This window comes from Lactuca virosa, chromosome 7 (genome assembly GCF_052849685.1).
Source record: "Lactuca virosa cultivar CGN04683 chromosome 7, Lactuca_virosa_CGN04683_v6, whole genome shotgun sequence".
NCBI classification, from domain to species: Eukaryota; Viridiplantae; Streptophyta; class Magnoliopsida; order Asterales; family Asteraceae; genus Lactuca; species Lactuca virosa.
This window is the reverse complement of record NC_136432.1, coordinates 223,903,186-223,915,149: the sequence shown is the minus strand read 5'-3', so window position 1 is coordinate 223,915,149 and position 11,964 is coordinate 223,903,186.

The window sequence follows — 11,964 nt, the reverse complement described above, 5'->3', positions numbered from 1 at the left end:
TATGCAGTGTGGTTAAAACTTAAAAATAAAACCGGAAATCTTTATAATCCTGTAACGAATTCTTTTAACATGACTAATGAAGAATGGGAAGCGGAAGCAAAGGTATATTATATATATATATATATATATATATATATATATATATATATATATTAAATTTTGTTTTACTACTTTGATAATATTTATTAAATTTTCAAACAGTTGAACAAGTATGTAGATAAGCTGAGAAATGCACCCCTCCCTTGCCCTGATCTTTGTATCCAACTGTTTGATGGGGCGACCTCGACCGGTGTTCACAGTTGGGGTCCATCTTCGACACTACCTCATCCCAATGAAGTCTTTACTGCACATGATTTTGAGGATACAGTGATGGAAGAGCAAGCACCTCATGCAGATACCCCAAGCTCAACAGTACCCCAACCTACTAGTGCTTCACCTGCAAGTGAAGAATCATCTGAGTGGACTAAAAACAAGGGGGGAAAACGAAATGGTCCCAAGGAAACAACGCTTGATGATGAGGTGAAAGAAGTTGGCAGAGAAATTGTCAAGGCTGCACAGGCATTCACGCAAGCAAATAATCTTGACAAGGAGATGGATGATTGTATGGCGAAGTTGGCAAGCTTGGAGTGGGGAGAATTTGATCTGAAATACACCACAGCTCTTACGTTATTTGCTGAAAGTGCGGGTAATAGGAAATTTTGGTTGCGCCTTAACTTGTCGACTTGTGAGTCGTGGGTAATAAATGCGGGAAGAAAGTTTGGATTAGGTGTTTGACTTTAGTATTTTATGATTCATTGTTTGAGTTTAGTATGTCATAGGTCATTTGATGGATTTTTATGTTTAGAGTTGTTATGTGTTATGGATTATTTTGTTAAGTGCACTTATGTTATTTGAATTTATATGTTATGGAATGTTATGTGTTTAGTAAACAATATGACTTTTTATATGTTATGGAATGCTATTTAAATTATTTTGTAAATGTAATTTGTATTTGACATTTAACAGGTGACATGGATAAACAAGATGACTTTTTATATTTCCTGATATTCTCGAGGTATTGGTTGATGTTGGTCCGGCAAAGGCAAAGAATAATTAAAAGAATAAGCGCTAGCGAACCGGTAGCAAAGGGACATGTGTATATGCAAGATTTGATACACGGATGTCATATACAATGTTATGATATGATGCGTGTTTCACAAGATGCATTTGTACTATTATGCAATCATTTTACAGAAAGAAATTGGTTGCAATGTAATAGGACGATAAGTGTTGAAGAGAAGGTGGCTATCTTTTTACATGTTATAGGACATAATGAATGTTTTCGAGCGGTTAAAGAAAGATTTCATCACTCTACACAAACGATTCATCAATGTTTTCATGAGGTCCTACGTGCAATGATGTGTTTTGCAAGAGAAATTATAGTACCAACCTCGTCTAATCCAACAAGAAATACCTCAGAACGACATAGACGACTAATGCACATATTTCCCGGAGCAATAGGTGCACTAGATGGTACATTTATACATGCAGTTGTGCCCGTTGATCAACAAACTCGCTATAGGGGAATAGGAAAAGGTGAATGTTATCAAAATGTAATCGGAATTTGTGATTTTGATATGATATTCACTTTTGTATGGGCCGGATGGGAGGGCATAGCACATGATTCTAAAGTTTTAAAAGAAGTTGCATTTAATCCGACTTCTGGATTTCCATTCCCTCCACCAGGTTTGTAATTTTTCTATAAGTTTTATTATTTATGTTATTTATATGATAAATTTGTCAATCATCTACAGATAAATATTACCTTTGTGATGCTGCATACACCAACACCCGTGGATTTATGGCTCCCTGCCGCAATACTAGGTATTGGTTAGCCGATTTTCGAAGAAACAGGGCTTTAACTAAGGAAGAAAGGTTCAATCATGCTCATGCACAACTTAGAAATATCATTGAATGTGCTTATGATGTATTGAAGGCGAGATTTCCAATTTTAAAACAAATGGCTCCTTATCCTTTTCCAGTGCAAAGAGACATAGTCATTCCTTGTGTTGTGGTCCATAATTTTATAAGGAAATACGATATTGAAGATGACTTATTTACAAACTTTGAACAAAACACTATGGTTACTCCTGATGTGGAAGGTGGAGGAAGTGACCGCCAAAACATACAATGTATAGAATGGGGTTCAGAAGCAGTTGACTATATGACTACTTTGCCTGACCAGATTGCTAATCATTTACTTTCAAATGGTTCACGTTAAATGATGTACTTTTTTAATATGTATGACAGTTTATATTTGGATTTTGTATTACTCTTTGTATTTGGATTTTAAATGATGTATGTTTAATTTTGTTTTTATATGATAGTTTGTATTTTTATAATTATTTTATCCAGCACAAGGGACAACACACGGGTAATATGGTCATTTTTATCATTCAGCACAATCAGTCAGAGAAATAATCAAACAGCATAAACTCAGTCAGATGTGGACTCAGTCAGCATTTCTAACCCAGTCAGATTCTAATCCAGTCAGCTCTAACCCAATCAGCAACTATCAAACGACCCCTTAGTTTATATTCTTAAACATAGAAATAAAATATATATAATGATCAATTTGCGTTTGCTCTGTTAATGACTTAATTCAAGGTGTAAATTGTTTACCAAATTTGATGTTCTGGAACACCTATAAGAAGTTCATGTACTTTAAACCAATAAATTATAATTTATTTTAACAATTTCCTGTTACTTACTGATGTACTCCTTAAATTTTCTTTTTGTACTCTTCAGCTATACACTGTTTGATATGGATGAGAATCAAAATCCTCAAGAATTAGTCTCACAGGTTGGAAAAACATTCGAGACCATATTGGAAGAGGCCAGTTCTTCTATCATAACTGTTATCATTAATCAAATTTATTTTTAAATATTTGAACCTTTTTTTTCTTTCCTTAATGGTCTCTTGACATGCTGCTTTATGTATTGCAGACTAATAAAGTAAGGGAGGGGTTCCCTAAAGACATGTCTATAGAGAAGGCAATGTCAATCGTGTTTGAAAGAAACCCAAATCTAAGGTATAACCATCCCCCTAAATTCATAACACATTTCAATAACATAATGTTAAAGATATTAAAATTCATTTTGCACTATTTTAAATCTTTGTTATAAAACAAAAGAATTAAGAACTCGTTATAATTGGCAGTTGACTGGATTGAATATCTGAATAATTTTCTAAATTTGATGAGTTCTACATCATATACAAGAACTAAACAATTGTTATCAGAAGTTAGCAAATAGTGGTAGTTGTATATCATATCATCCACAAAGTTGTCCAGTAATTAAACTTCTTATCTTGGCGAATGGCAATTTGATTAGATTACAATGTCTTTATATATAACTTTTGGTTGTAACTTGTAAGCCTGATGAGAAACAAGTTCGGAGATCCAGTATCAGTCTTCCAAAAAGCGGTTGAAACGCCATAAAAATATGTACGATTCTCTGATTCACATGGATTTGATGTGGTAATTTAGTTTTAAGCTTTCAAAGTTAAGACTTCATATCATGTTTTCACATGACTTGCATGGAAGCATGAACATTTAATGTTAACATCGTAACATGTATGTTCTTGATGTAGTACCATGCAATCCAGGATGCTTAAAATCTGGTTAACCAACCTAAAGTATATGTCTTAAAGCACCATTTGAATGTATGTATGATATGTCACAAATATCATTCAGATTTTTCCATTTGGGTTCCTATCAAGTTGTAGTTATGAGAGCTTTCTACAATTGCAGATTTCTTGGATTTCAAGTAATTCTCACATAATATCAAAAAGTTTATATAGAAAAATGATGATGAATAAAGAGATTTACATGTGAATCACTTGTGATTCACATGTGAATCACTTGTGACACATGTGAATCATTTGTGATTTACATGTGAATCACATGTAAATCATGTTAATTATTGATTTTTTCTAACCATATAGTTTATTTTAATTGCTTCTATATTGAGCTTCATAAATCACTTGTGGTTTACATGTGAATCACTTGTGGTTTACATGTGAATCACTTGTGGTTCACATGTGAATCACTTGTGACACATGTGAATCATAGTTGAATCACTTGTGACACATGTGAATCATTTGTGATTTACATGTGAATCACATGTAATTCACATGTAAATCATATTAATTATTTATTTTTTCTAACCATATAGTTTATTTTAATTTGTTTCATTTTAACAATATATCACAAGTGAATCACATATGAATTACATGTGATTCACATGGAAATCACAAGTGAATCACATGTAATTCACAAGTAAATCACAAGTGATTCACATATGAATTACATGTGATTCACATGTAAATCACATGTAATTCACATGTAAATCACAAGTGAATCACATATGAGTTACATGTGATGCATATGTAATTTACATATAAATCACATGTAATTCACAAGTGATTCACATATGAATTACATGTAATTCACATGTAAATCACAAGTGAATCACATATGAATTACATGTGATTCACATGTAATTTGCATGATAACCACATGTAACTCACAAGTAAATTTCATATGAATTACATGTGATTCACATATAAATCATAAGTGAACCATATATAAATTACGTCTATATGCACACATGTATTTTTGTGAGGTTTCTTGCATTAATCATTTTTTTTTTTTTTTTCTTGTAGATTTGGAAGAATTTGTGGAAAACACTGAAGAGATGAAAAATGATGAATTAAAGAAAATATGGAACACAAAGACATAAAAACGCTTTGAAATTTTGTAGTATTTTTGGTTTTTTTTTATATTTTATTTTGTATCGAATAAAATACTCGTATTATTGTGTTTATAGATTATTAGATAAAAATGGATTTTTTTATATGATTACTTACGAATATTATAGTATAAGAAATATATATATATATATATATATATATATATATATATATATATATATATATATATATGCACTTAAAACGTTGATTTTTTTTGTTAAAAAAATTATAGTTTTTTTTAAATATTCTAGTTTTTTTTTTAATTTATTGATTTTTAAAAATTTACTTTTTTAAAAAAGTGCAGTTTTATAAAAAAAATTGCAGCTTTTTTTGAAAAAATTATAGTTTTTTTTAAATATAGTTTTTTTAAGAAAATTACAGTTTTTTTTTTTTGAAAAAAATGTAGTTTTTTTGAAAAAATTGCAGTTATTTTTGAAAAAAATACAGTTTTTTTTAAATGCAGTTTTTTTTTTAAATATTTTGTTTTTTCAATTAAAAAATGAAAAAATCTCCATTTTTTAAAAAAAATCGAAAATTGTTTTTTTTCTTTAAATCCGAAATTTGATTTATTATGTTAATTGTTAGAACTTTTTATTAATATTTACAATAACAAAAAAAATTAAACGAGATCGGTAAGATGATGATCATACTCTTAATGAATTAATTTTGATCTAACGCTCCTTCTTTAGTTCCCAGGTTCTCGGGAAAGTATGAGTTCTCAACGGATCTCACCCGCATATATATATATATATATATATATATATATATATATATATATATATATATATATATATATATATATATATATATATATATAACATCAAATTTTATCCATTTATTTCTTTTGAAAACATTGCAATTTGACTTTCAAATTTGAAAAGTAAATATTAATATAAAGATTTTTCTTTATATAAAAATAACTTTTTGTATATACATATATAATTATTTGTGTTTTCCTGAATTTTGCCCACTTAATGATAAAACAATAAAAAAACTTATCACATAATTTGTTGATTTATTTTGAGAGCTGTAATAATAAGAATGATTAAAAATGTTTTTATCAAATTGGGAAAAAAAATAATGAAGAAGCTTTGGCGTGTTTAGGAGGGAACGTAAAATACCAAAAGTGCCCCCCCAGCGCACGGGAGTCTTAATCACCCAAGATTTATGCTCCACGTTTCGCGGGATATTTCTTTTGTCGTATTATACTTCAAACCAACTCGTACAATACCAACCTATATATTTTAATTGACTGGATTAATTTTTTTAATAATTAATTTTATTCTCATGAATCTTATTTAATATTTAGATAAAAAAAAATTATACTATAAATAATATGGTATCTATATAAAAATACATTAATAATTGATATCTTATTTTTAATGTTATATATTTTATATATTTTGTTATTATTATATGGGTTTTAGATAAATGGATATGATTCTATTGTCTATACATGAACGTTGTCCTTATGTTTTCATTTAAGAATTAGAGATTTATGATTTATTTATATAATGCTTAAATAATAAAGATTTTCATATTCATTTTAACAATTTAAAGTTTTAATATATAACAAAAGAAAATTATTAGTTATATAATTTTTAACTAGAGTCATACCCGTCCGGTGGACAGGTTGACAAATGTATAAACAATATATTGATTTATCTTATTTTTATATCATATTTCTTTCATTCGTTTCTATATTAGCAATGTACATAACAAATCTACCCAATTATATTACATATGAATGAATAAAAGAATAACAATAGATTAAAAGACAATCTATGTGCATTGTATCTTCAAAAATTTGTTGTTTGTAGTATTTGGCAAAGTTTTTTAAGAAGCCAGCGCATCTGTGTAAAGTTGTTTACGCTTGTCGAGACCTGTTTTAGGTTGAGGATCAAGGATGGAGTGAGAGGTAAGTTTAAATGTCTACTGCACGACATTGTACTTTGAAAGTTCGACTCATTTGGGCAGATTTTTCAAAGTAAATTGCCTAAAATTAAAGTTGTGCGTTGAAGACAGTTCACGATAACATCATCAAATTCTTTTCAATACGATATTTAGATGTTCTCTTTATTAACGTTTAATAATGGCATATACATAATTATGCCTTTTTAATATTGGTTCTATTTACTAAAATGACATTCATACAATTCATCAACAATTGAAATATTTATACTAAAAAAACGTATCAAATGAAGAGTTAATTTTTATAAATTATATTACAACAAATAGTCATAATCACGACAGTCCCCTTCTATTGTCTTTTGATATTGGGTGCTCACAAAGGTTACATTAGATCTTTTGTGGGGCTACAGTTCGACTTCTTAATGTTAACCAGTGATCTTTGATGGTGCATTGTTTATTTTGATCAATGTCTACGATTTTACCCCCGATAATATTTGGAGGATTTCTTAAGCTAAATTTTGGCTTTTGATTCTAATCATTTGGATTTGGTGCTAGTTGTTGAGTAATCGCCACATAGAATATTCCAACCGGGAAAAGTGTTGTGTGATATTGTTTCTTTGCATGGTCTGGAATTTAGACCATTTTGTAACATGTTTTGTTTACCAACAAACCAAAAAAATATACAAACATACTAATTAAAATTGGAAAAATGCACTACAAAATTTCAATAGTTAAACGATCTAAGTTATCCAATTTCAAAAAAACCATATACTTTTTGTGGCATATAGTACTTACCAACATATCAAAAAACATAAAAAAAAGACAAAGTAATAGTTAATATGAAGTTGAAACATTGTATCACGCTTTTATGTGTGCCAATTTCAGAAAACCCGACTACTTGAAGCAAAATGAAGAAACTTAAACAGGGAATGTTTTGATGTTCTAAAATGGACATATTTCATTTTATTCATTTAAATAGTAAGAATTTAGGTGCAAAGAAAATCCGGTCAAACAAGTTATAGAAGAAACCATTGTACTTTGATTTGTGAATGTACTTTTTTTTGTCTAATTATATATTTAACATTCATTTCTAAATCTTCATTTTTTTTAATTTTTTGTTTTATTTTCTTATTTAACCATTGTACTTTGAAAGTACAATGGTTTAATAACAAAAACAACATAATTTTTTTTTGAAAATATTAATTAAAAATGAAAGTATGATGCTATATTTAGAAGTACAATGCTTAAATAAGAAAATAACATAAATTTGATTGAAAATAAGTACACTACTATTATTTTCAAAGACGAATTACCATTTTGCCCCTATCCCCATTTATACATTTGTTTAAAAAATGGCAATTGTCAAATGACTGTTATCCCCCCCCCCTCCCATTGTGATTTGTGAATGTACCTTTTTTGTTTGTCTAATTATATATTTAACATTCATTTCTAAATCTTCATTTTTTTTAATTTTTTGTTTTATTTTCTTATTTAACCATTGTACTTTGAAAGTACATATTTTTTTTTGAAATATGAATTAAAAATGAAAGTATGATGCTATATTTAGAAGTACAATGCTTAAATAAGAAAATAACATAAATTTTATTGAAAATAAGTACACTACTATTATTTTCAAAGACGAATTGCCATTTTGCCCCTGTCCCCATTTATACATTTGTTTAAAAAATGACGGTTATCCCCCCCCCCCCCAATTGGGATTTGTGAATATACTTTTTTTGTTTGTCTAATTATATATTTAACATTCATTTGTAAATCTTCATTTTTATAATTTTTTGTTTTATTTTCTTATTTAACCATTGTCCTTTGAAAGTACAATGGTTTAATAAGAAAAACAATGATATTTTTTTGGAAATATGAATTAAAAAGGAAAGTATGATGCTATATTTAAAAGTATAATATCAACTTGAATCTAAACCAATTAACATACCATTTCCACTTTAGGAAGGTATCTTGATTGATAATATTCTTTTCCTTTCAATTTTCAGGATGAGTTTAACCCATGAGCTTCCATCCTACTGCCAAATAAACCCGATTTCAACAAAGTATGGTAAGTAGGTTGCATAAATTGTTCATTAATCAGGAAAAGGACACAAAAAGTGTTTACCTGATATCCACCAATTAAGTAAAGGAAAACACATGCATTAGCCAAAGGTTCAATTCAACGGCTGGATGTTGATAATCTGTTGTTGTTAAGGCTTCAAAAGTCTGGTACTTATGAGATGCTTTCTGCAAGATGTCTTCATAGTTGGATGTTGATAATCCGCTACCAAACCACTATAAGCTGATAAAATGATCAATTTATCCAAAAATGCTTATTTAAGTAAATAAGATAAGCTATATCATCCATGCTTGGCATAGTCTTAGCCTGAAAAACACCTACCATATTCACCCAAACCCAAACCCAAACCCGGCTGCCCATATTCTTACCCCAAAAAACCATTATAATTACAAAATACCCCTCCTTATCGAGCCATTAGATGGTTTTAAATAAGTGCTACCTAACAATTGGGTTTTGGTTAATAAATTTACAATGACTTTTTGGCTACTATATTACACTATTGTATAAATATCAGTATGATGAAAAGTGACATAGTCATTTTCAAATAATCTTCCAGGTTTGCTATTCTCCACTTGTATCAGAAAACCAACCCCTGGAAAATATAAACATATTTAATGTATTCAGAAAAAGATTATAAATTGGAAAACATTAATAAAATATGTCGTAAATCACATGATTATTAAAGCTTACTACCCATTCTCCCTAAATCAAGATCGGAATTGTTGGCCCTGACCCAAAAGTACACATAAGCTTGTAAGACCTGAGAGGTTTCTTGCATAAAAGATCCTCATTATCGCAACCTATATGTATAAAAATAAAACTGAGTAGTAATATAACATATCATAGCTTAGTAATCAGTTCCTAGCAACAACTTGAAAAATAAAAAACCTTCTGGCAAGTCAGATAGTATCATTAAGGTTTAATGCTACGAAAAGGTAACCTAATACATCTTTTTATTTGTGATCACCAAAGTATTATGCATTCTAGCCATTTCCCATATCTCTAAGAGTGTAGAGGTGCCTGGTTTATCCCTGTTGATGTATGGGGATAATGTCAAGTATACCACCAACTCCTGATGAAATCTATTCCAAGACAACAAATTTGAGGTCTATTCACCAACTTCATCATGTTCCTCTGAAGACCTTGAATGCCCTTGGGTGAAACCTCCAATTCGGTTCCTATATGTAACATATGAATATTCGAGCTCATTAAACATCAATGATGGGAATAAAAACATTAATGAAAAGTCTGAAAGCACTAAGTTTATTCTACCGAAATGACAACAAATCAACAAACAAAAATAAAATTGGAACCCAACAGTGACTATTTATCTATATTCTATAGGATCAAAATAAAAGGAAAAATAGTTCATTATATTAAAAATAGAAGAAAAGTGTGAAAATTGTATCAAAATGGCCTTACCTTTGAATATTTGTTTAATATTCAGATATTTAATTACATAATTTTCATAGAAAAGAGGAAATAACAAACATGTAGCCGAGGTAAAAACATGGCAGTTGGCAAAGGCAATCTTATTTATAAATCTTACTTGGTTCTTGCCAACCTCGAGGTCTTCTGTACTTGGCGTTTATGTGCTTGATAATATATGCTCTCTGTTCTAGCAAAAAAAGAATGTGTAGACTGTTCATGCCAAACCTATCACATGTATGAAAAAAGAGAATTTAGCAGCAATCTACTCAAATTTGTAACATCGTGAATTTCCAAAACAATTTTTTATTTTTTTTAAAACATAATTTCATTCATAATAAGCATCAAAAACCCAGTGTAACACATGTCCTCCAAATAGAACAATCCCAAGATCTCAAATACATAAAACTCCATCAATCTGTACAGATCATGCCGGCGCCTTCCCGCGATCCTCGTTGGTACCTAAAACACATATCACATAAACGGTAAGCATAAATGCTTAGTGAGTTCCCCAAAATACCACATACGCACATACGCCATTCAAGGCTATAACTCTATAGGATCTTCCGATCCACGTGTCTCAGGGGACTTCCGTCCCACAATCCGGATAGACCTTCCGGCCCTCCTCTGTCGACCTTCCGGTCCCTAACATCTTGACCTTCTGGTACGTATCATAATGACCTTCCGGTCCATACCATACTACTCATAACATAACATAACATATATATATATATATATATATATATATATATATATATATATATATATCATATAACAGCATACATCACATACTCCTCATAGCACATAAGACCTTCCGGTCACACATAATTACCACTCTAGGTACAGTATAGTGAGAATACTCACCTCGTACGATGTCGGATAATCTCTCTGGCTCGATAACCCGATCTAGCCTCCTCCTATCAACATAATAACATCTCTAATCAATACTTTCTCTTGAACCAGTTTGACCAAAACCCTAGGGTCAACTGAAGTCAACTCTAGTCATTCGGTCAAACTTTGACCAAACTCGTCGAGTGCACTCGTGTGACTCGGCGAGTCCATGTCCTCTTAATCCTCATAAATCCTCACTTGACTCGTCGAGTTAACCTTTCACTCGACGGGTTTCCACTGGTCACGAATCGCGGGGCAACCCGAATTGACTCGTCGAGTCCCCTTATGAACTCGGCGAGTTCCCTCCATGGCAATGCTCAAAAGACCTTCTGAGGTCAGATATGTTTCTCTATCCTATAGATCTGACCTTCCAATACACAATAATCACGTAAAGGTCCAACCTTTACACTCATGCAACACTCATAGGGCTTCTTTCGGTGAAATAGCTTCTAAAATGGCAACCTAGGTTCATATCTCCAAAGGTATAGCATAAAGTAGGACAGATAGGACTCTCTGGACCTCTTAAGGTCCAGATCTAAGAAGGATTCCACCTTGGGACCTCATATGCTTCGAATCCAAGCTAGAGAAGGCATAAGAAAACCCTAGATTCAAGTAGATCACCATATACACGAGAATGAGCATAGTTTTATACCTCTAGCAGCCTCTTCTGATCAAATGGTAGAAGATCTGAGCTCTACAATCTGTCTAGCTTTCCCTCCTTCCTTCTTTCTTGCAAAAATCACACTAGAAATGAAGAGAATGGCTTCTTTTCTCACTCACAATGCTCTCAGGTTCTCTGGTGCTCTCAAGGGTGAAGGTGGCCGCAGATGAGGGCCATAAGATCCCTTAAATAGGGCACAGG